This window comes from Tamandua tetradactyla, chromosome 10 (assembly GCF_023851605.1).
Source record: "Tamandua tetradactyla isolate mTamTet1 chromosome 10, mTamTet1.pri, whole genome shotgun sequence".
NCBI classification, from domain to species: domain Eukaryota; kingdom Metazoa; phylum Chordata; class Mammalia; order Pilosa; family Myrmecophagidae; genus Tamandua; species Tamandua tetradactyla.
In genome coordinates, this window is record NC_135336.1 from 105,480,107 (window position 1) to 105,505,862 (window position 25,756).

The 25,756-nt window shown below is 44.8% G+C and overlaps 1 long non-coding RNA gene and 1 pseudogene across 1 annotated transcript in view; both read left to right on the forward strand.

The window, feature by feature from the left end:
- LOC143648876 (putative E3 ubiquitin-protein ligase TRIML2) overlaps window positions 1-24,539 on the forward strand; it is a 55,088-nt pseudogene extending 30,549 nt beyond the window's left edge.
- LOC143648109 (uncharacterized) overlaps window positions 1-25,756 on the forward strand; it is a 74,075-nt gene that overhangs the window by 40,201 nt on the left and 8,118 nt on the right. The gene's annotated exons all lie outside the window — the stretch shown is intronic.

Consider the following 25,756-nt stretch of genomic DNA (forward strand, 5'->3'; position numbering starts at 1 on the left):
TCTTTCACCGTTTGTTAGTCTGTGAAAATTTTAACCTCTCCCTCAGTTTTGAAGGACTGGCTGGAAGTCTTTCTCTTTCAGGATCTTAATATATCTTAAATATATCATGCCACTGCCTTCTCTCCTCCACAGTTGTGTAGTTGTGTAGTGCAAACTCAGGCTTATGTGGTTTCCCTTATATGTAGTAGATTGTCTTTTTCTTGCTGCTTTCAAGATTTTCTGCTTCTCTTCAACACTTGACAGACTGATAAGTAGGTGTCTTCAGAAAGGCTTATTTAGATTTATTATATTTGGAGTTTATTTGGCTTCTTTGATTTGCGTATTTATGTCCTTTATAAAGAATGGGAAGTTTTCCCCCATTATATCTTCAACTAATCTTCCCTGTCCTTTACACTTCTCTTCTCCTTCTGGGACACCAGTGAGTTTTTTATTTATGCACTTTGTTTTGTCCATGATTTCCCTGAGATCCAATTCAAAATTTTCCATCTTTTTTGCCATTTGCTCCTTTGTGTGTTCAAAGTCACTTGCCCTGTCCTCTAGTTTGCTTATTCTTTCTTCTGCCTCTTCAAATCTGCTATTGTGTGTCTCTAGTATATTTTTGGTTTGGTCTACTGCATGTTTAATCTCTGTGATATCTGCTATTTTTCTACTTATTCTTTCAAATTCCTCTTTAAGCTCTTTTAGTGTCTTTTTGATCTCCTATATGTCATTAGCCATCCCACTGATTTTATTAAGTGTAGTTGTATAAGTGTCTTTGAATTGTTGTTCTGAAGTCTGTGTCTCCTTCTGTGCTTTAATTTGGTCATTAGACTGGGCTATAGCTGTCTGCATCATGATATGCTTAGTGATTTTCTGTTGCCTTTGAGGCATGTAAGTACCTTGATAGGGTTACTTTGGAAGTTGTTTTCTTTCAGTAAATCAAAGCTTTATATTTGTTGGATGGATGTGGAGCAGAATGTGGGGCACAACAGTGCAGTGACAGGTTGCAATGCAGGTATAGGCCTGGGTCTGTGATGCTATACTGGCACTTGTGAACCAGGGGCAAAACGCATGGGGTTGTGGAGGTAGAGTGTAGGGGTTGTGGGTGTGGGATGCAACTTACACAGGCCTTAGAATGCAGAAGCAGAGCATGGTATTGGGGACACAGAGTTAGGGCTCAGTGGGAGGTGGATGGGGAGCTAAGCAGATGTATGAGGGCTGGTGTGCCAGCAGGATGTGGGTGAATATGTGGAGTGTGAGGGTCATTGGTATCAAGGTGTGGGTTAGGTAGCACAGAGGTCAGATTGCAGGTAGGCAGGGTGCAGGTGTGTCCTTGCACAGGTGGAGAGTTCATGGGGCCTGGGATATGGATGTGTGAGTGTGTAGGGGCAGGGCACAAGTCACAGGGCTGCAGGATATGGGTCAGAGCAGGTTATGTTGGGTGGGTGGGGCTCTGGAGCAGGTATGCAGGTGCAGTTGGTGGGGGGGCTTGGGGCAGGGGTGCATGTGTGTGCAGTGGGCCTATGTAGCACAGATGTACACATAAACACCTGACAGGTGTGTGAGCAGGGTGCTTGTGACAAGGGGTGAGGCAATGGTGTGTATGTGTGCAGGGCAGGGTGTTATGATGCAGCGGTAAAGAGGTTGGTGCAGAAATGCATTGGCACCTAGTGCAAAGAATGTGGCTGTGAGTGCAAGCACCTCTGCAGGGTGGGTCCGTGGTATGTGCGGGTCTAGTGGGCAGAGGCCTTGTGTGTGCGTGAACAGAGCTTGGGGCAGCGGGCTGAGGTTGCACCTAGCTTGGGCTCGGTGTGACTTGGATGCGCAGGTCAGTGCTTACCCAGAGCTGGAGCCCATGTCTTCAGTGTGCACATGCACATGCAGGTATCTGGGAGGTCCTTACACTGATGAACACTTGCAGAGAGCTCATGGGGCAGGGCCGGGTTGCACGATGGTATGGGCTAGACGTAGGTGACCTGGGTATGAAAGTGAGTGCCCACAGCCTGGATGCACAGGTGACTGCCTGTAGGGGCATGGTGGGGGAGGTATGGGTCGAGTACCTGGGCACCGATGCACAGGGTTCAGGAGGGACAAGGCAGAAAGGTGGGCTGGGCTGCAGCAGGCATGTGTGCATGCGGAGTAGGGGTGTGAGGTGGGGATTCATGGGGTTGGGGGGAGGGTTGGGATAGGAGCACTTGGAGTGCAGTGGGGGGCAGGTGACAGGGTTGAGGTGTGAGGAATGTGGGGGGAGTTGTGGGTCACAGGGAAGGGGCAGCACGTGTGAGGATAGCGCATTCGAGAAACATGGCTTGGCTCGTTTCCTAGTCCCCATTTCCCGTCCGTGCACTCCTGAGGGCTCCAGGCCTCCTTTGGAAATGGAGCACTAGGCTTCCTTCGCCAGCTGGATGGTTTCTGGTTCTCTGTGTCTCAGTTCTTCAGCTTTTGCAACCAGGTCTTCCCTACGTGGTGTAGAAGTTCCTCCCAGGTCACTAACACCCTGGAATTGTCATCCCAGTTGCCTTCTTGTCCCTTCTCTCACGGTTTCTTGGAGAAAGGGTGAGCTCAACCTATCCTATTCTGCCATCTTCCTGGAACTCTCTTTACCTATATTCTTTATTTCTTCCTATGGATTTGAGTTACTGTCTAGTGTCCTTTCCTTTCAACATGAGGACTAACTTTACCATTTCTTGTAGGAAGTTCTTCTAGTAATGAACTCTTTCAACTTTTCTTTATCTGTAAATGTCTTAATTTGCCTTCATTTTTTCAAAGATAATTTTGCTAAGTATAGGATTCTTGGTTGGCAGTGTTTTGTTTTTTTTTTCCTTTAAGAACTTTAAATATGCCGTCCCACTGTCTTCTGGCCTCCATGCTTTCTGATGAGAAATCTGCCATTAATCTTATTGGGGATCCCTTGTAATGTGACATGTTTATTCTCACTTGCTGTTTTAAAACACTCCCTTTGTCTTTGTATTCTGGAAATTTCACTATAATGTGTCTTGGTCTTAGAGTTTATCCTGAAAGTTTGTCTTTCATCAGATTTTGGAAGTTTTTGGCCATTATTTCTTCAAATACTTTTTGTTCCTTCTTACTCTCTTGTTCTTTTGGGACAGTGATGCATATGTTGGTTTGTTTGATGGTGTCTCACAGTTCCCTCACAGACTCTGCTCATTTTTCTTTATTATTTTTTCTTTCTGTTCTCATGGTGGATAATTTCAACTGTTTTGTGTTCAAGTTTATTGATTATTTTTTTGCCTTTTTAAAATCTGAGACTGAATCTGTCTAATGAGTTTTTTTTTTAATTTCATTCCTACACTTTACACTTCCAAAATTTCTGTTTGGTTTCTTTTATAACTTCCATCTTTTATTTTGTTTAGGCAGCATTATCCAAATTTCCTATATTTTGGGGGTATGGATTCCTTTAGCTCATTGAACATATTTAAAACAGCTGATTTAAAGTCTTGAATAATATTTCCAGTGTTTGAACTTCCTTAGAGATAGTTTCTGGAAAATTCTTTTTTTTTTCTCCTGTGAATAGGCCATACTTTCTTGTTTCTTTGTGTTTTGTAATTGACAACTGGACTTTCAAAATATTGTAACTTGTTATGACTCTGAAAATCTGGTTCTCCCACTCCTCTGGGATTGTTAAGTTTTTTTTTTTTTTTTAATTTTTTGAGAGCTGGAGACATCAATCTGTGACTTTTCCAAACTTTTTTGCTCCCAAGTGGGGAATGTAGAAAAAAAGAGATTAGAAAGAAAAAGGTGCTGCCTCTTTAAGACCCCTCTGTAGCTTTTGTCTGAGGGGGCTTGGAACGATGATCCCAACCATCTGAAGATGTTGATCAAAAGCACTGATCTGCAATGAGAGCACACACCCTGCATGCTGGAGGACTAGGCCCTTATAGCTCACTCCGGCACAAGCAAACTGCACCAGGAGCCTGGGCTGCAGTTACCACTGCTGCCTGTTAAGCAGTGGGGTGGGTGGGTGACAACAGTCACTGCAAGGAGGGTGAAATTCACTTGTATTTACCTCAATTTACCAGTACCTTCTCCAGTTCTTCCCTGGATGCTGCACAGTGTTCCACTAGACTCTAGAGCTTCAAAATAGTTTATTCAGACAGTTCTCATCATTTCAATAGTTATTTTTGGTGTAGGGATTGATTTCTGGGGCTTCCTTCTCTGTCCTGTTCTCACAATCCTCCCCTCCACTCCTTTTTGACCCTGTTTTATGCAGACAGCAGAAGGTGGCCCCCCCAGTAGGAACATGATGAAATAACACTGTAAGCGCCTTTCATCCTACACTGAAACAGCAATGGGGCAGAGCAAGACTTCCAAGAAATACCTGCAGCAGCACACAAAGAGCATGCTAGGAACAAGAGTGCAATTGTGATGTTAGGGAGGAGGCTTATGACATGGGCATTTTTGAGTTTGGTAGGTCATCTGTCATTATGAATGGAATTTTGACCCTGCAGGATTAAGTAAGCAGTAAATAAAGGAATAAAATTGGGGCAGAGGTGTTGGCAGGATAGGTGAAAGGTAATTCAGCTAGTGTTCATGGGGTGTGTTCCTAAAATAAACTACTTGGGGAACTTTCTTGCTGTTCTGGAATTACTTAAATAAACAGGGCTGGGGAGTCTCATTGGGAAGGAGGCTCTCTTGTTTTGAACTACTTTTAAGGTTGTTACTAGTTCTATTTCATTTTGATAATGAAGGATTTTACTCAACTTTTCAATGCCCTGATCAAAATTTCCATATAACCCCCAACCCCCTGTCTGGCCCCCCTCACCAAATTATCTTCTTTCCCCTGTGGCAGAGAGGCTGGCCAACAGGAAGCATTTCCTGTGCTCTATAATTGCTATCAGATAACACCAAAGTATGGAAACACTTCCAAAGGCTGATAAAGTCTGAAAGCTGAGCCTTTCTCTGTCCTCTCAAGTTTGATGAAATGGTCACCAAAGTCTGTTTAGTGTTTTTCTCTTTTTTTGTATAAGAAACATAAATGTGCATCCAAGATCGAGACAGATGATTCTTAAGTGGAATGGGGCTTAACAAAAGACGGTGTTTATTTATGTCTAAAACATTGAAAAACAATATGGTATCAACTCTCAAGAGGCAAACTAGTTTTTTTTTTCCTCCCTAATGAAGTGTTGGAGACAATTGTTGGAGAAACAAATGATGTAGGTTTGTTTTATAAAGGTTTCTACTGGGCATGTCAAGAACTAGTTCTCTCATGTACCCCCTCCCTCTTTCTCTCTCCTGCTCTTACTCACGTACATACAATTTAAAAATCTTCATCAAATCTCTGCTCTGTGACCAGGACTGTATTGAGACTATTAAAAATCCTAAAATAAATACAACTTGTGTCTGCCTCCCGCCTGGAGGGCAGGGACCATGTTTTGTTTTGCTGAGCAGCCCCACTGTTCCTGGCACATAGCAGGTACTTAGTGAATGCTGACAGAAGGAGTGAATACGATTTCCTAATGTGCTGTGTCAGCATTTTCCTGGCTCTAGCAGGACTGGCCTTTGCCATATATGTATTTCATACCCACTCTCACATGAGGGTGGTGAGATGCTGATCCTATCAGCCTGACCAGCAGTAGGACTTCTGGCCAGGGAAGTGCTGCCATCTTGGAAGCAAGAAGGGACATACTGATGAAATTCAGTCTGGCCAGGCTGGGCCACCCACCTTGCCCCTTTGTATCTTCTCTGCAGGTCCCCTCCAACATCTCTGCCCAGTGTAGCCTGTGAGAGCTACAGCAGGCAAAGCGGAAGAGTCCCTTAGTGGCACGTCCTGTTCTTTGCTATGCCAAGGCCATAACGGCAATTAAAAATGCAACTTGTCCCACAAGCATAACATATATGGTTCCTGATGAATCCCGTGGGAGCAGGAAAAGGCAGTTTCCCAGAAGCCAGAGGGAAAAGGAAACCTCATCCTGTATAACTCTTAGAATTAAGCAGACTCTGGAGCTTTCTGGATTCTGGAGCTCTCTGGAGCCCTGAGGACAGAGGCCTGGCTTGGTGGGACCCCTCAACAATTCCCAGCTTCCCACGTCATGGCTTCAAGGGAAGAGGGAGGTCTCTGCAGGGTAGGAGAAGGTTTCAGAGGACTCAGAGTTAATGCACAGCTGTGGCTTAAGATACATTTTTCAATGTGAATTGGCTATGTTTATTCAGTTCTGGCTAAACTTCAAAAATATTTATTTGAGGGGACACCCAGGTATAGATATGATATAACACCAAATTAGCTCAAGGCTATTATTTTTTATCCTTACTAAAGGACAACATGACTATCTCGGTGGGGTTTACCAGCATTTGAAGCTAACTGAATTTTTGGGGGAACAGTTTCCAGTGTGTTACTCAAGTGGAAAATAATTTTTAGTCCATTGCTGGCTGCTTCAGGGTCATAAGAAGAAAATAAATACGGGTTTTAAATACGCATGACAAGGAAGATTTTCGCAACGAGAAGCACCAATTTATTCTCAGAGGTCCATGTCGACTGTCTTTAATTTGGAGGGAAGTTTTGAAATGGCAGAAAGGACACCTGACATTTCTTTTACATTTAAAATGTCCTTTAAACATTAATCTTTTCAAGTGAAATAATACTAATTGTATTGGTTTCCTGGTGCTGCCATCGCAAAATACCACAAACTTGATGGCTTACAACATCAGGAATGTGCTGTCTGACATCAAGGTGTCAGCAGGGTTGTGCTCCCTCTGAAGACTGCAGGGACCATCCTTCCTGGTCAGTTCCAGTCTCTGGGGATTTGCCAGCAGCCCTTGTCATTCCTTGACGTGCAGCTGCAGCACTTCCAAATGTGCCTCTTATGTCCTCACGTCCATGTGTCTCGGTGTTCACTTTTCCTCCCCTTATAAGGGCACCAGTCATATTGGATTAGGATCCACGCTAATTCACTTTGGTTTCACCCTAACTGATCACATATTCAAAGGCTTTCCTTCCAAATAGGATCACATTCACAGGCCCAGGGATTGGGGCTTGAATATGGCTTTTGGGGGCGGGGACATAATTCCACCCATAACAGATGAGGTAGAAGGAGGAGCCACAAAAAGAAATCCAAGTTGGCATTTCTCTGCAGTCTTGGGAGATGAGGAGACTGCTCCTGGATTTTGGAGGCTGAGTGAATAATGGGAGTGCTGTGAACACAGAAGTCTTGGGAAGGGTGAGGCTGCACAAGGGATGTTGGTAACAAGACTGTGTGGACAATTCCCAGGTAAGGGAAAGAGGGACTGCACCGTGTGCCATGTCCCCAAGAGGCAGCTGTGCCTGAGAGACATGGGAAGAAGGACAGACAGCTCACATGGTGTCTGTGGGTTTCTAGGGTTTCTCCAAGCTGAGAAATATTGATAAATAAGAAATCATGATATATTATCAATTTCTTAATAAATAAGAGACAATAAATACAAATAATGACACCAGATTGTTATTGAGTCATGAAACATTTAAATCAACTTTCGCTTCAGTGGTAACTCATTGAAAATGCCTTTGGCTTTGAATTAGTAAAGGTTTCCTTCTGCCAATGAGAAAGTCTCTTCTGCCAACTGAAGCAAACCCAGGGCCCTCCACAGTGGGGTGGTGAGCCGGGGTGCTTGGTACCTTAGACTCTTGCAGACTGATAAAGGATCGCTAATGGCCACAAATGGCCAGAATCTAGTTCACGTATTTTCTGAAGGATTAATGAACACAAAGGCATGAGGATTTAAGACCACGTGAGACCATTGCCATGTCCTTCTTCCTCTTGTCCATTTGATAAATTCAAACGTCTCCTGTATCCAATCATATGGGCACCCTCAATTTCAACTCAGCACATGGGATTCCTGCTATGTGTTTTCCCTGGTGGATTAAGGATTCTCCTGGGTAGAAGTGATGGCAGTTTGGCACAACATTCAGGAAATGTTAGCAAAGTGCGGTGAAGGTAACTGGTCAACCACCAATGTCACATCTCCCTACTTCTCATGCCTGCTAGCCCTTCTAGCAGTAAGGTGTGGCTGTGGGACTGATTTCCCCATGGCCAGTGAGTGGGAAAGTGAGTGCTAATGGAGTGTGAGTAGGAAAGTGAGTGCTGCTTTTGGGTCAAGGAGTAACGCTACCAAGCAGTTCTCATCTCCTCCACACACTTTCCCCTTCCTGCTGGCTGGAATCCAGACTTGGTGGTAATTCAACTTCAATCTGAGGGCAATGAGAAAGTTCTAGGGGGTGGGGGAACACAGGGGAGGGAACCAGGGTTCCGAGTGGCTGTATGGAACACAGCTTGCCCCACCTACCTGGGATTCTTTTTAAGAAAGAAATAAACTTCTGTGGTCTGGAAGCCACAGTAGCTTAGCTTTACCCCAACTGATAGAGGAGACAGAGAGTAGGACAATCAACCCATAATGGTCAAGAAAACACACACATGGATGACATACAGATTTAACCACATTGGGGGAAAGACTTCCCCTTCAACTGAGATGCTTGTAGAAGAACAGGGACTCCCTGGCTCAGGCCACGGCAGGGAACTTTGGATGCCCCAAGGTGACAGAAGGAGCCCTGCCTTGGGCCAGTTGTGCACTGGGGCTGTAGTGCTGCCAGAGGTCAGCATTACATTGGCTCACAGACTAGGCAGCCAAGGGGTTAGGGCAGCAGATTGGGTCCATTACATAGCTCTTGGAAGTCTCAGGACAAAGTGGGAAGGAGCCTTCTAAGAACAAGTCTTCAGGATCCACAGGACAACGTCTAGCCTGGGCCCTAGAGGTCCATATGGCAGGGAGTTTCAGAAAATGCTATCAATTCTGTATTAGGGAAGAAGGCAGGAGCAGGGCAGGAGAAGGGCTTTTACTGCACATCTACTATATGCCAGGCACTGGGCACCTATGATCTCATTTAATCCCCAATATCCCTTTGAGGTGGGTGGCATTAACCTTTATTAACCTTTATAGATGGTAAACTGAGTCTCTGTGAGGTTAACTTGTTCCAGGTCACCAAGTAGTAAGGAAGCTGTAATTCTGTGGACCTCAGCTCAACTGAATTCTCTTTCTTCTACCCCAACTGGTCTCAGCAAGGGCCAGAGGCCTGGGAATCCTTTTTCAGCTGGAACAATGCAGGTTTTCCTGCTCAGGCTTGATGGGCCCTCACTGGTCTCTGGTCATTCACTGACCAGGTCCTCCAGCAGGAGTGCTTTCACCAGATGGTCTGGAATGCCGGGGGTGTGTGACATATAACCCCCCAGGACCAGGACCCAAGGTGTCAGCCTCCTTGTGGACACTGCAGCCAGTCTCCAAGGACTGGAAAGGGTCTTGGTAATAAGAATATAGATGATGCTAGATGCTGTCTCCTCTCAGCTATAGGGCCAGAAGGTTCTAACAAGGTATCACTCATCCTTGGAAAAAGTAATATCCCATATCCCATGATGCCCAGCGCTAGATAAGCCTTGTCCCCCCCAAAAAAGGAATCAGTTTTTTCATTTAACAGAGACAACTAAGCACTTCCTGGGGCAGGCATTGGTGGTATGGTGGGAAGGAGGCAGTGAGGAGGCTCCAGAGAGGATTCCGTATTGATGTGAAAAAGCGTAGAGGAGGCAGGGCCTGCAAGGGGTGATTTGGGAGACATCTAGAGAATTCTGTCCTTATATAAGTATCTTATTCATTAGCTTGTTGTTTAGCCATTGGTTAACTCCTTTGGGTCTGGAAGACTTTTAAGACATTGGGACCCCCAGGCAAGTTCTAATGTCCCCAGAGAATGAGCCATTGCTACTTAATGGTTAGGATTAGTGACTGCTGACCCCAACGCCTTATGGAAGAGGGCACAGGATGGACACCAAAGATAGAAGGGTAGCCAGAGGGGGCAGGATGCTGAGAGGGGGATGGCATTGCTCAAGAAAAATCTCTCTGGCTGTATGACCTGTGGCCACTGATCCCTTATGCCTGGAGGTGAACCTGACAGCACTGGTCTAGACGTCTCAGGGACTTGGTGCAGCAAGGCTCCTTGACGACATCCTCCCCTTCCTCCTTGGGAACAGGACTATGATTTTGTTCAAATCTCCACTTTTCAGGAAAAGTATCCAATTATTCAACCATTTCCTCTGCAAATGATCGATTTAGGCATGGGCTTGGGACTTGGTTTTGGCCAAGGAGGTATGATGGGAAGGCATCTCTTGGGGGCTTATGGTAAAGAGTCTCTGCTTTTGAAGAGAGATGGGAAGGAGACAACCCCTCCTCTCCCACCCAGCATTGTCACTGCCATGCCTGTAGTGAAGTAGAGCAGGGGGAGAGAAAGACCCTAGAGCCTTGTGGGCTATGGGCCTGCGGAATAGAAGACGCCTGGAACTTCCTCTCCCAGTTGTCCTGGTGACTTGGGAAATGCATTTTCCTTATGGTTTTTACACCTTTTGAAATTTGATTTTCATCAGCTTATTTACTGGACAAAATGCTTTTTGAGCACCTACAATGTTCCAGGAACTGCCCTCATGGGGTGTATGTTCTAGCAGGGGAGACAGCATATGAAGCAATAAATATGATAAGCAACAAAAATAGTAGGTGATTGTAACTAGGGGAGTCAGGGGAGACCTTACAGAGAAGGTGACATTCAAGTCCAAAGGATCTGTTTTGGCTTGCTAAAGCTGCTGGAATGCAATATACCAGAAATTGGCCCTTACAAAGAGTATTTATTAAGTTACAATTCTAAGGCCATGAAAATGCCAAAATAAGACACATAACAGAGGATACCTTCTCCAAGGATAGGCTGCTGGCGTCTGGGGTTCTTCTGCCAGGTTGGGAAGGTACATGGTGATGTCTGCTGGTCCTTCTCTCCAAAATGTCTCTGTAGGCTTTTTCTTTCTCTCTTAGTATCTCCCAGCTCTGAGCTCTCTCCAAAATGTTTCTCCCTTAAAAGACTCCAGCAAGCAGATTAAGACTCACCTTGAATGGGTGGGATCACAACTCCATGGAAACAATTCAATCAAAAGGTCCCACCCAGCAACAGGTCTGTCTCCGCAAGATTGGATTAAAAGAACATGGGCTTTTCTGGGGGACACAACAGATTCAAATCAGCACAAGATTCAAACTTACTTTCCCTGGCAAAGACTAATGAAATAGCACTAACCAAAATGCATGTGTTGAATTCCTTTCTACAAAGTTTCCCCCTCTAAGTCAGTGGTTCTCACCTGGGTCAATTTTGACTCCCTCCCAGTCCCCGCCATGGAGGAACATTTGGCTATGGATGGAGACATTTTTGGTTGTCGCAAGTGGGGAGGGTAGGTGCTGATAGCATTGAGTGGGCTGAGGCCAGGTATGCTGCTTAAACATCTCAGGACACACAGAATGGCCCCACAACAAAGTATTACCTGGGCCAAAATGTGCCTATTCCACAGCTGAGAAACCCTGCTCTAGGTAATGGATTGGCTTTTGCAGCAGACACTGGGAAGCCAAGTGTCTGACTTTTCCCTCGGCAGCTTTGTCTGCAGGGTTGGGCCGCATGGAGCTCAGGCAGAACAGATGGGAATGCCTGGTGCCCTGGGGTCCTGTGCTCTGGTAAATTTTGCTGATGTGGGGGTACAAAAGACAAAGATGATGATATGCACTAACCGGTGCAACTTGCTGCCAAATCACAAGGGACGAAAAATGAAACGCGTTCCAAGAATCTCTGTTTATGGTACAGGAAGGGTTTAGTGACTCTACTGCTCCAATTACCATTTGGATATCAGTTTCATCACCATCAACCTCCAATTTCCTGTTTTGCTTATCTGAGAATTGCTTTTTTTTTGTTGTTTGTTTGCACAGCCCATATGGCTTTGGCTTCAAGTTGATTAGATATGGAACTGGCTTATAATGGGTTAGAATGCAGGATTTGTTTGTTTTGTAACATTTTAAGAAAGAAATGAAAGAAGCTGCAAGGACACAGAGAGATATTGTATATTTACAGTCTTTTCATTACCGGAAAAGACAATTTATTTAGGAATGTGGATTTTAGCTCAGGGTCGCTTTTTGATTTGTGTTTCACTTTAAGGTTTTCCTGAGTTACAAATCCCTACAGATTTGTGGGACTTAAGAAGTACATGTGTACATTTATTTTTCCTTTTTATCTTTTTTATCCACCCCCCCCGCAGTTGTTTTTGTCTTCCACCTTCACTTATACGTTTCCACATAAACCAACCCATACTCCACTTTCCTTGCATAGTCTGTAAAGTTGGAGGAAACATTATTCAAATTAGCTCCGTGAAACTGATGGCCTGTTGCCCTGGTTGTTAAAAACATTGACACGCTGTACATTGACACTTAGCCTCTGGGCATTGTAACTTCAGATCATATTTTGGTAAATATCTATTTTCTTGATCATCTCAAACTACCATGCAAAGCCACATCCTGCCCTTTACTGGATGTGCAGAACATGCAATATGTCCTGGGTTGCTATGCAAGCAAGCAGCAGAATGTTGCAGATGCTGGTTCTGAGGCAAGGAGACTCGCAGGGTAGGTCTCCACACAGCACAGGGCACGTGAAATGGCCTGCTAGTTTGGACCAGGGCTTAAAGCCAAGATTCTTGGGGTTCTCCGGGTCAAAATTTAGGGGTTGTCTTTGGCATTGTTTTAGTTTGCTAAGCTGCTCAAAGCAGATGCCATGAAATGCATTGGCTTTAAAAACTAAGGGAATTTATTAGCTTACAACCTTATAGTTTTGAAACCATGAAAATGTCCAAATCTAGGCATCATCAAGATGATGCTTTCTTCCTAGAGACCAGCTACCAGCGAAGATGGACTCCTTTGTCACATGGCAAGGCACATGGCAGCATCTGCTGGTCTCTCTCTTCTTTTCCAGTTTTTGTTGCTTTCAGTTTCTTGTTTCCGTGGCTTTCTTTATCCTGTTTATAAAGGACTCCAGTAAGAGGTTTAAGACCCACCTGGGGCCATGCCTTTACTGAAGTAACCTCATCATAATATCTTATTTACAATAGATTTACACCCATAGGAATGGGTTAGCTTTAACAACATGATTTGGGTTAGCTTTAACAACATGATTTTTCTGGGGTACATAGAGTTCTAAACCACCACAAGGACACTTCAGCATAACCCACCTTTATGATTCTTTGATCTTGTTAGAAATAGTGCACTCTATCATGAGCTGAGAACTTGGGATCAGATTCTAGGATCTTTAGCTTAACAACCCTGAATCCCCTTTTCCTGATCTACAACCAGACCAATGTTTGTAAGATTTGGTAAGTAGCTCATTAATAGTAAGTAGAGGATTTTTCAACTTTCAATTTCTAGGAGAAACTGAAAGTCAAATCTAAAAACCCAGAGAAATGAAACTAAACCTATTTTTAACAGTGACTGGGAAAATTTATAAATAACTAAACTGTCAAATGGGTCTTATGAATTAGGCAATAAAATTGACTGGAGGTAGAATGTAGGCATTTGCGTTTTTAATCAAAACAAAGAGCTAAGCAAGTATAGATACAAACACTCTAGATTCATTATCTGGTGATTACTAGTTTAGCTGGAGAACTGGTCAACCTGGACCAGGCATGCAGACTAAATCTGAATTTCTTGGTTACAAAGAGCTCAAAACAGTCTCACTTTTCCACTCCCTTCATTTTTTACTATTTCTTTGGAAAATCCCCCTTGTATGACATCTTTTCTCTTGCTTCTAATAGTTTAGTTACAATTCTATAGACACTGTTCGTTGATAGCATTCAGTTCCCATGGGACCCCACTCAGAGTTGAGAACATATCTAGTTACCTTTCATGTAAATCACAGAATATGTTGGCTGCTAGAGATGACTTTCTGGTTACTAGGAGTGGTTTGACCATTTGAATTTCATTTCCCGTTAGAGAGGATAGGCAGCTTGTTGAAGTTGCTGGATGGCCTAACTGCCTGAGGAAGGAATCACGTAGAGGGGAAGAGTGAGTAGTCCATGCAGGTAGAAAGCGTGATGGAAAGAAAGTGGGAGAGTAGAGAAAGAATGTTTCCTAATTCCAATTAGCCTGTCCAAGCAGTTGGTGAGACCTACACAATAGAAGAGAAAATAGCTACCTGTATTAACCAACCCAGTTTTTGGTAGACAAATATTAATGACAACCAAGGATCACCATACATTAGAAGGACAAATAGCCCCAAATAGGATGATCAAGATGAGAAACAAAATAATTGGTGCCAGAGTGTGTTAGTTAGATTCAGTTGTCAACTTGGCCAGGTGAGCATACCTAATCTTGTTGCTGCGGACATAAGCCAATGAACGGTACGTGAACCTCATCTGTTGCTAATTACATCTGCAGTCGGCTAGGAGGCGTGTCTGCTGCAATGAGTGACGTTTGACTTAATTGGCTGGTGCTTAAATGAGAGATCCCAACGTAGCACAGCCAAGCAGCTCGGCATTCCTCATCTCAGCACCAGCAGCTCAGCCCAGGCCTTTGGAGATGCAGAAAGAAGTTACCCTGGGGAAAGTTGTTGGAACCCAGGGGCCTGGAGAGAAGACCAGCAGAGACCATCTTGTGCCTTCCACGTAAGAAAGAACTTCAGTGGAAAGTAAGCTGCCTTTCCTCTGAAGAACCAACAAAATAAATCCCCTTTTATTAAAAGCCAATCCGTCTCTGGTGTGTTGCATTCCGGCAGCTAGCAAACTAGAACACAGAGGTAGCATAGGTAAGTTAGGAAATGAAAGAGAACTTAAAATGAAATCTCTACCCAAACCTCTAATAAGTATCTTTAGAAAAATTTTAGAAGATATTGGGTCCCTAAAATGAGAACTGTTGCTGTGAAAAAGCAATACCTAGAGAGCAAGGAAAAATTCTTGGAAATTAAAAATATTATTACCAAACTAAGATCTTTAATCAAAGGCCTGAAAAACAAAGTAAAAGAAATCTTCCAAAATAAAGAGAAAATAAGAAAGAAGATGTAGGTGACACAGAGGATCAATTCACTTAAGTTCAGCATTCTATCTGAAGGCAATTCAAAAAGTGCAAAACAGGAAAATTGAAAGGAGGAAATGATCAGAAAAAGTAATACAGAATACAATTACCAGTGTTTAAGAATTTGCCAGCACTATAGAAAAACACAAATGTCACCTAGAAAATGTTCAACAAATGCCGGGCAAGTTAAATTTGTTGTTTCACACCTAGACATATCCTTTCAGATATGAAATTTCAGAACACCAAACATAAAGAGAAGATTCTAAAAACTTACAAAGGCCAAGAGTAGTTACCTACAAAGAGATACAAATCAGATTTACATTAGATTTTTCATCAGTAGGACTGGGTGCTGGAAAACAGCAGCTTGATGCCTACAAAGTTCCAAAGGAATGTGATTTTAAGACTAGAACTTTATATCTAGCATTCTGTCAACCAAATGGGAGGGCAAAATAAAGACACTTTCATGCATGAAAAGATGCAGAAAGCTTTACCTTCCATGTACTCTGTTGAAAAAAATTACTTAAGAATATATGCCAGTAAAGTAATGATAGTAATAACTATTAATTGTTGAGTACTTATTAAATTCCAGACACTATTCTAAGCGCTTTATATGCATTAACTGATTTCACCTTAACAACTACCCTAAGAATTAGGTTACTTTTTACCTTCATCATCTCTATTTTACACACATGGAAATTGAGACATAGAAAGATTAGGTAAGTTGTCAAGTGTCATGCAGCTACTATGCATGGTGGCCCTGGGAATTGGATCAAGAGTCTAGCCCCAGAGTCTAGGTGATTAACCATCATGATGTACAACCTCTCTAAGGTAGAAGGGATGCAACAAAGGGAAGCCATGGCTGCAAGAACAAATGACCACAACCCAAGAGAAAATGGAGAAGACATTCCAGAATGAAAGCCAAACAGCGGATCTTGATAGCAAGCATTCTAAATTAGAACAAGAGGAACAGGTTTCAAGAAGTATGACTTTAAGATGAAAGTTAACTCTCTTAACAAATAGTATGATTAAGAAGTTGGATGATCTTGCAAAGGAGTAAAAGAATGTGTTTCCTTAGTGAACAAAATTTTTAAGAGACTCTTAAAACGCTATCAAAAACAAACTATACAAGGATGTCATGGTTCAAATGAGAAGAAAACTAAAATGGAGCACAACTTGGGCTATTGATGAAGAGTAAAAAAACAGACTCCAATTGACCTTGACAGTTTGTTCAGTCTTCTTTGAGGAGCCCAGGTTGTTGGTAAAGGATCGCATTTCCTTCTCTGTGGCTTGAGTCACACCACATGGTTCACAGGGACCAATGCTAACATAATCATGATGTTATTAACACTATTTATTGGTTGTGGCTTTTAGAACCAACTTTTAGACCAAACTTTGAATTCTTAGTTATTGAAACGAAATAGAATGTAGACTTTCAAAACTTGGCATGGCTGAGAGGAAAGAGGTGGAATGAAGTTGAGGTACCACGCTTCATCACAGATGATGCAAAGTCAGGAAGTATCAGAAAGTTGATGGATCGAGAGATTTTTGTGAATTGGTTAAAACAGGATTCCTCCACCTCAGCACTATTGAGATTTGGACCAGACAATTCTTTGCTGTGAAGGCTGTCTTGTGCATTGTAGAATGTTTAGCAGTATTCCTGGCTTCTGCCCACTAAATGGTATCCCCAGAGTCATGACAACTAAAAACGTCTCCAGGAATTGCCAGATGTCCTCTAGAGAGGAGAATTACTCCTAGTTGAAAACTACTGGTTTAAAGTTACATATATAATCATCAGGTGAAATTTAAAAAAAAATTAGGGGAAGGCGGATGAGTTGGGAGTTATTATAAATAAACTATATTTTTCATCTCTCATATATTAAGCTAATAGACCTTGGTCTAAAATTGATAAATCAAGAAAAGGCAATATAATATTTAAAAACTTTTATTTTGAAATACTTTCAAACTTACAGCACAGTTACAAAAATAGTACCATCCCTATAGATAAAACTCCAATATACCCCTAATGCCACAGACACAGATCCACCAATTTTAATATTTTGCCACTTCTGCTGTATCAGTTTATCTAGTATCTAGCTACCTACCTTCCTTCTTTCTATCATCTTTCTATTTATCTATCTATAATAATACTACCATGTACCTTTCCTAAAAACAAAGATATTCACTTAAGTACCCACTTAAGTGTAGTTATCAAGAAATTTAAAATTGATATAAAACTACAGTCCATATTTCAATTATGTCCCAATAATGCCCCTTTGAGCCTTTTGTCTGACCTTGTTTGATTCCCTCCATGATCATGTATTTCATTTAATTGTCATTGTCTCTTTCGTTGCTCTTCCTTCTTTTTTTTTAATGGTGGAAATATAAACAACATAAACTTTCCCATCTCAACCACTCCAAGCATACCATCCAATGGGATCAACCAGATTCAGAATGTTGTGGTACCCACACCACCTTCCACTACTCAAACTTTCCCATCTTTCCAAATGGAAACTCTGTTATGTACACCTGTTATGTATTAATTCCCCATTTCCCCTGCCCCTGGCAACCTGTATTCCAACATTTTTTCTATGAGCTTACATGTTCTCCAATATTTTCTTTGTAGCTACCTTGGAGCTTAAATTTAACATTTTAAATCTCTAACAATTTCATTTGCTTGTATACCACTTAATTTTAATAGTATTCACAAATATGTTCCTATATCCTCCCATCGCCCCCATCTTTATGCAGCTCTTGTTACAAATTACATATTTATCCATTATGAATCCCAAACCACAGATAATTTAATTACATTCTATGGATTTGCCTGTTAGATCAAGTGGAAAGTAAAAAGTGGAGTTACAAACCAAAAATAAAGTAGTACTGGCATTTATATTTAACTATGTTTTTCTCTTACTTGAGATTTTCATTTCTTCCCCTGACTTTGATCTATCATCTGTTGTCCTTTCCTTTTAACCTGATGAACTCTCTTTAGCATCTCCTGTAGGGCAGGTCTAGTGGTGATGAACTCCCTCAGCTTTTGCTTATCTGAGAATATCTTACTCTCACTTTCATTTCTGAAAGGCTTCTGCTGGATATAAAATTCTTGGTTGGCAATTTTTTTTGTTGTTTTCAGCACTTTAAATATGTCATTCCACTCCTTTTTACCTCCATGGTTTAAAATTGGCACTAATCTTATTGACGCTCCCTTGTATCCAACAGATTGCCTGTCTCTGCAGCTTTCAGAATTCTCTTTTTGTCTTTGGCATTTGACAATTTGATTATAACATGGCATGGTGTGTGTCTATTTGTGTTTATCGTGTTTGGAGATCATTGAGCAATTTGGATTAGCACATTCATATCTTTTATTAAATTTAGGAAGTTTTTAGTCATTATTTCTTTGAATATTCTCTCTGCCCTTTCCTGTCTTTCTTCTCCCTCTGGGACTCCCACTATACCTATATTGGTTTACTCGGTGGTATCCCATAAGTTCATCTGACTCTGTTCACGTTTCTTCAGTCTTTCCTATTTCTTCTCCTCTGACCGAATGATTTCAATTGTCTTATCTTTGAGTTCTCTGATTCTTCCTTGATCAGCTCCAATCTACTGTTAAACCCCTCTAGGGAATTTTTAATTTCTCTGACTGTAGTCTTCTGCTCTAATTGGTTGCTTTTCATAAGTTCCACCATTCTATTGTTATTCTCTTTGGGTTCATCTATCGTTTTGCTGATTTCCTTTAGTTCTTGGTTCATGTTTTCCTTTAGCTCTTTGAGTATATTTAGGATCTTTTTTTTTTTTTACGTCTTTGTCTGGTATGTCCCAGGACTGGACATCCTCAGTGATGGTGAATGTTTTAATTTTCCCCCTTGTGTGGACCATCGCTTCCTATTTGTTTGCATCTTCTGTAACCTTTCGTTGGGAAATGGTCATTTTGATATTTTAAAGTATTATCACTGAAATTTAGGTTCTTAGGTGTCTGTTCCCCAACTTGTATCTAGATAGTGTTATAACAAAGCTTTACTTGAATGTCAAGTAATACAATAAATGAAAAGAAAACAACTTTCCCAGTCCTTATAGATTGACCTGTGTAAGTGCTCTCCTTCAGGGCTTATCTGTAGATTGAGTTTAGAAAGTAGCTTCAGGCCTGCCTAGGTGGAGGAGTCTTCCTGACCCTTTCTGTTCTTGTGTTTTGTCTTGGACATGTTTGTATGGTCCAAAGAATGCCCCTGCTTACATGCATGCAATAACTCCTCTTCCACAGGAAGCTGTTTCCTTATGGTCCAGGGCACTGCACTATGTCTTACAACCACGAACCTCTTGACTCAGGCAGCATGATTTGACCACTCTCCCACAGCATTTTGTAGGAGAGCTCTTTGTGCTGCCCAGAGGGTGAGTCCCTCAGGCCACCAATGACAGACTCAACCAGACATACAAGTTTCTATGTGTGCATGGGACCTGGGATCTGCAATGGGAGGGCGGGCTGGTTCTGCACCATGCTGTGAGGGTGGGGAAGGGGCCAGGGCACCATGAGACCTTACCTTCTTTAAGTAGTCTTTTTCTTGATATGACACTTGTCCTGTTACTGCAGTCCTTTAACTGCTTTCTGGAACTTTGAAGAAGGTATTTCTGCCAGTTCTTGATGGTTGTTCAAAGCTTCTGTGGGGAACAGAGCCCTGAAGCATCTTATTCCACCATCTTAGCTCACACACTTTTTCTGCCATGTAATTTTCTTTTATTTTTATTTTGTTTTATTTTTTTACATGGGCAGGCACTGGGAACCGAACCCGGGTTTCCGACATGGCAGGCAATAACTCTGCCACTGAACTACCATTGCCCGCCCTACAATATAATTTTAATGTGGTAATATTTTGAAAATTGTTTGTGATAAAGAAAAAAATGAACCTATTCTTAACCGGGTTCTAAAAGGAAACAGAAACCACAACTTACAAAATTGTTCTATGACTTATAAATAATAAAACTCCATCAAACCATATTATGCAAGCTCTCTAAGGTCAAACTCCTTTAAAACCAGCTCATTCATACATATATCTTCTAAATAAGATCACTAACTAAGACACATTGATCACAGAGTCATGTGTTCTAAAGATAACAAAACTGATGGCTCCACAACTCACTGTTTACAAATTGGCCAACTCTGCTAAGACTCAGCCCATGACCTCTCCTAGTTATAATTATATGCTTCCCCAATTCACCCCATTAGAGCTGTCCCACAGTTCCCTTTGTGTCTCCTTTGTTGCAGCAAGCTAATAAACCCAACAATCCTTGACAACGAGTGTGTTTCTGGCGGTCTTTGGCAATTTAAAATTTTTATTCTTGTCTTGTTGGTTACCTGGTCTTCACTCTGACCTGCCCAAAATGTCCATCTGCTAACTGGTAAAGTTGCATTTGCTACAGAAGGAATGCCAAGGGGTGAAAGTTGATTGGAGAGAACAATGTTCCTAAATCCTCTATCATGCCTTCCTCTGACATACCCAGGGGAAGTCTGAAGAATCTGCTTTAAGAAGCCCTCTGGCTAGGAAGTAAAGACCTCTTTTTTTTTGCAGAGCAAAGGCTTCCATTGTTTACTGCACTAAGAAGGACTTTTTCATGCTTCATGCATTAGATTTTCATAATAACTAAAGTGGCTCTGATATTCCCTATTGTGCAGGAGGAGAAGCTGAAGTTGGGAGAGATTCAGTGACTTCCAAGCCTCGCCAACAAGTAGCTAATGGGGTCTTTACGTGCCCACAGGGCATTCCTCTGCTTTCCCTGGGCCAGCCTCGGGGGAAGCAACTTCAACCCTAGTGGTTCCAAGGAGGCCTGGGGTGGGAGTGGGTGACTGTGGTGCCACCAGGGTCTATGGTCTCCTTATGGGATGAGTGTGACTTTCTATCGCTTAGGCCCCGCGAGCTGCCAATTCCATTCTTCCTGGGAACTATGTTAGTAAGTTTGCCACCAGGAAAGACCTGCCTCCCTTCCTCTCTCCTCATACCCACTTCCCCCCAACCCAAGTTTAATTTCAGTAGGTGCCTTACTGCATCACCAGGGTCCTACTGCATTTATGGCCAAGGGACACACGTATTAGACCTGCAGCCACTTGTGCCCAGCAGCCTGGCCCACTCCCACCAGTAATCCACTGGGAATTTTCTGCTGGGGATTGGGGTGGATGAAGTGGTCAGGGAGTCAGCTCCTTCCCTGGCACATCTTGGACTAAAACTGGTTCTCACATCCCCATGAATCTGCTGCAGGTCATATTTCATGTGAGATGCGTTGTGCAATAAGGAGATGCTGCCGCACACTGGGATAGCCAGAGGGAAGAAGGGAGGTTTCAGGCCCCTGGTACCCAGCCAGGTGGCAGGCTTCAGAGCAGACTCAGGCTGGGGGTGGCTCTTCAACCCTATCCCATCCCTCTCCGTTCTCACTGGCCCTGGTTCAGGGGTCAGTCCCTGTGATGATGCATCCAAGCTCAGCCTGAGATAATGATGCTATACCCTCTCTCGTACTCCACACCAGGCTTATCTTCTGAGGCCAAGATGGCAAGTTTGCCCTATTCTTTAGCTCTCGCCCTTGAGGAAAATTTTCAAAACCACCCAAAGGACAAATGCAGTTATTATGCAAATAATTCCACCTAGGACATTCTCATTATTTTTGTTTCCATCTCACGTGACATCTTGCCTGCGTTATCCAGGTGAACAAGGCAAACTTGGTTTCCTTTGCCTGGTGTTCTTCCAGAGGGCTGGGAGCATTCAGTCACCCAAGGGCTTGTCATCATTTGGGACAGGCCTTCCTGTCCCAGCGGGAGGTGTGGTGTGATGCTATTGGCCACACACCCTGTTTCTCTCTCAACCCTCAGTTCCAGAAACAGAAGAAGCCATTTCTTCTATAAGTTTCTGGTGCTCCAAATCAATAAGAATCAGAGTAGTGCTCATTCATTGACTCTCCTCCAAGAAATTTGGAGTCTAGACAAAATACCCTTCCCAGCCCTTCTTCCAAGTGAATCTATGGTCAAAGGGTAGGAGAAGAAGGAAGAAAGGATAAAAGCATAGTCAATTCCTGCCCACTCATCCTCCCTTTCAGTGTTAGAACTATTTGCAGGTTGATGGAAGGAGGGGGCCTGGGGGCGGGGCACCTAACCAGGCCTACACACCACTAGCCTCGAGCCAGCACTGGCCTGCATATCTCTCCCAGGCTTAAGTCCACCAAATGCTCCAGCAGGCTTTCTCACGGCCTCCAAAGCACACTGAAGTGTCCCAGGAACTACAACGCCCACACGCCATCTCTCTGATGGCCTTTTCCACCTGGCTGTGGAACGACAAACTTCTGAGAGCCTTGGGGGTTTAGGAAATCCCAGGTTGAAGAACTAGTTGGCAGTCTCCCCCCTGGCCTGGAGGATAAGCTGGCCCAGATAACAAGAAGTCTTATTTGGTCTTGATCAGAGTTCAGGAGAGAGATGGAAAGGAGCGGATGGTTGAGCAGCTGACATTCAAAACGGACCTACCTACGGTAAATGTTTGAGTTGCGAAAGCCTATTAACAAGGAGGCGAATGTTTGCCTTTCTGCCGCCTTCGATAAGAGCAGAGCGCCTGGGAGGGTTGCGCTTTTTACCATTTCCTGACCTGGAATAAAAACAGTTTCTCTGTCTACATCTGTAGACAGACACATTTGGGGGTTATGTTTTAGTGCTTCCCCTGTAGATTGAGATGCCCCAAGCACTCCTGCACTACCCTCTCCCATCTCCTCCTTCCCCCCACCTTAGATGGGTCCTAACCTCAGTCAGGAAGGTTTAAAGAAGCTTCCCCTATGCTCAGGAACTTGGCTTCTCAGGTTGCTCCTTCTACCAGGCCACTGCTGACCACGGGAGCATTTCTCTTTTTCCAGAGACTTGATTCCTTCCTAGAAATTTACCAGGCCTGCTAACTCGATGGCTGTCTGGGTCCCAGGGCAGCTCCCCTACATTGGTGAGCTACCCACATCGCTCCCGGAAGACCAGGACCTGGCCTTGCTGGCCAGCTCTCCCCTTCCCTAGGTCCGAGGATGTCTTCAGCTGGCTCCCTTCTCCACCAGCTGCCTGCCTGGCCAGAGCCCTTGCTCTCCTCTCCTGCTGGGTGCCCAGGCCAGGACACCCCAGGACTGCAGGCACAGAGCCCACCCTCGACTGTTGTCCGGACTCCCCTCCCTTGCTCTGTGCACAGCACACTCTACCTCTGGGCTGCCCTGCTCTCCAGTCCCCAGAGCTGGTCAGCGTGTCACCACCTGCCCCAGCTGGAGCACAGGGTTCAGCCCTCCTGCTGGCCCCACCCAGCTGCTGCAAGCCACACCATGCGTGGTCCCCATACCCAGGGCTGCCGTCGGTAGCTGGGGCACCGGGGGACACTCCTAGGATCAACCACCAGCTCCGACCCTTTGGTGCTGTTTGTCTCGGTGGGATAGAATTTCTCCAGAGGAGGAGTCTCTTCTTTTCCTTTAAGGAGCAGCATAAAACTGGAACATCTGTACACACGCCGAGCATGGCGACCTGTGTTCTCATGGGTAACAGTTTCTTTTGGAGTCCAAAGGGCTCTTGCTCCCTGAGCAGCCAGACACTATGGACCCCACGCTGAAGGTCAGAAAGTGCCCCGATGCCCTTTGTCACTGGCCTTCCCAAGTCAACACGGGAAGCTCAGGCAGCTGCCAGCAGTGTCGTGTCTGCGCATGGCAGGGCTTCCTTGTGTATTGACTGAAAGATGGAAATCAAGACGTAGGAGAACAAGGAGGGGAAGGGAGGAGAGAGAGAAGACCTTTCCATCTGTGCCCCCCAAGTCTCCAATGAGAAGCAACGAATAATTAACAGCCACTGGAGCTGAGGCCTTTGTTCTCCAGCAAGTAAATCCTTCTGGAGAACTTAGCTGAGGACATTGGGGCCAGAGGTGGCCCTTTAGGGCAGGGGGTTTGGGGATTCCTCAGGGCATTTGGTCAGCGTCCCTCTGCGACTCCTTTCCGATTTGATCTCTCGTCTCCCTTCGGGAAACCTCTGCTCACGCAGAAGTGACGCCTCTTTCTTCTCAGAGCAGGCTTGGGCCCACCCACCCCCACTGTCCTCTGGGGCTTCTTCCATCACCCACCCAGCAGAGTGGGGGGCGGGGGGCTCCTCCCTTCCATGGCTCCTGGGATCGTCCAGCCTTGGGAACCTGTCCAAACCCAGCCGAGGTCACAGAGGAAGGCTCGTGGTGCAGGGACGCCATCATCGCCGTAAGCTTTTCGCTGCACCCCCTATTTCACTGCCTCTTCAATAGGGTTCTGCTCAACCTGAAGGCAAATCCAATCTGCCAAAGAGCTGAAATCCTTGGTCTTGATTCCACGTTCTCAGGGGGGGTCTGGCCCAGTTTGCAGCCGATGGCCGGGTGATTCCCACAGTGATGGCCGGCGTGGGGCTGTCACCTGGGTCGGTGGTATCGGGGGCTGGCTCTGGAGGGGGCGAAGAGGTAGGTCCAGGACGAGGAGGCAGGGGGCCAACAGCAGACAAGAGCCTCCAGACCCCTTATGGATTCCGGAGAAGGGGAGAGCACATCCCTCAGGCCGGCCAGCGCTGGACTGGGCCGGGGGACGGAACGGCGGGGCTGGGGGAGAAGGAGGACACCGGGAAGGGCGGAGGTGTCGGACCTCCCCATCAGGGGCCGGGGCCGGGCTGCGCTTGAGGAGCCGTTGGTGCTCCCTTTGGCAGGAACGAAGGGCTCCCGTAGGTGCACATGGGCGGCTGGGTGGGGTTGAGGCTGCCTGTGGTTGTCCTGCCGAGGAGTCCCAGGCTCATTTTGGAGGCAGCCCCAGCACTGCAAAGGGTTTGGACCTGGGGGTCATCTGTGAAAGTGGCGTTTTCTGATGGCTAATCCACATCAGAATGAACACAAGACAGATTAGGGTGCGGAGGGGTGCGGTGGGGTGGGTGGCAGCCCCGTGTCCAGCAGGGGCCAGGGGCAAAGCCAAGAAAGAGGAGGGGAGGGGGTGAGAGGGAGAGTCCCCCAGACTGTGCCTGGGTGTGGCCACGCCGGAGGCAAGGATCAAGGGTGGCTGGGATGCTGGGTCCCTTGAGCCTGGAGGATGGGGTTATATTGATGGGAATCGGGAGACTCGGAGGAGGATGGCTTTTGAATGCATTTGATGTGGCAGGAGCACTTGAAGGCATTGTCCCCTCTGTCTGTCTGTCCATGCCGCCTCTTCCCTTCCTATAAGGACACGAGTCATATAGGATTAAGGACCCACTCTACTCCAGTATGACCTCACCTTAACTTGTTTAATTCCATCAAAAGGACCCTATTTCCACTCCGAGGGACTGGAGGGTAGAACTTCATATACCTTTTTGGAGGGCACAATTCAACCCATACTACCAGGAAAATAACACCGGTGCCTTGTCCCATCCCTCTGTCCCCTGCCCCCCTTCCGCCCCCCAGGGTCGCCGTGACTTCCATCTCTAAGTCCAGTGTTGTTGCACTGGTCACAATCCCAGTTCTCATCGTCCAGGGGTCGGGGACAAGAGACAGGGACTTTTTTTTCTCTTCAATTTCAACCAGCTCTCAGATTCTTGGCTTCAACTGGACTCATAAGGGAATGCACTGAAAAGATGTTTCCCACCGTAGACAGCTGGCTCCAAACTACCAAATGCCAGACATTTCTGAAATCTGCGTATTGTCAAGAGCAGCTGCTCAGAGGTGTGGAGAAACTGCAGAGCAGGTTGGTAGAGGAGAGGGTGCGATTCTAGCCTGACCCTCAGGAGAGCCTCGCGATCCATCCTGGAGTGTCGGGAAGCCTTCCAGGACTGGTTGCGAGAGCTGTGGTCACCCAGCCTGGCCACAACGTTTGTCCTGCCCCGGGCCGCGGTTTGAAGCGAATCAGGCGCCCCCTGGTGGGTATTTTGGAA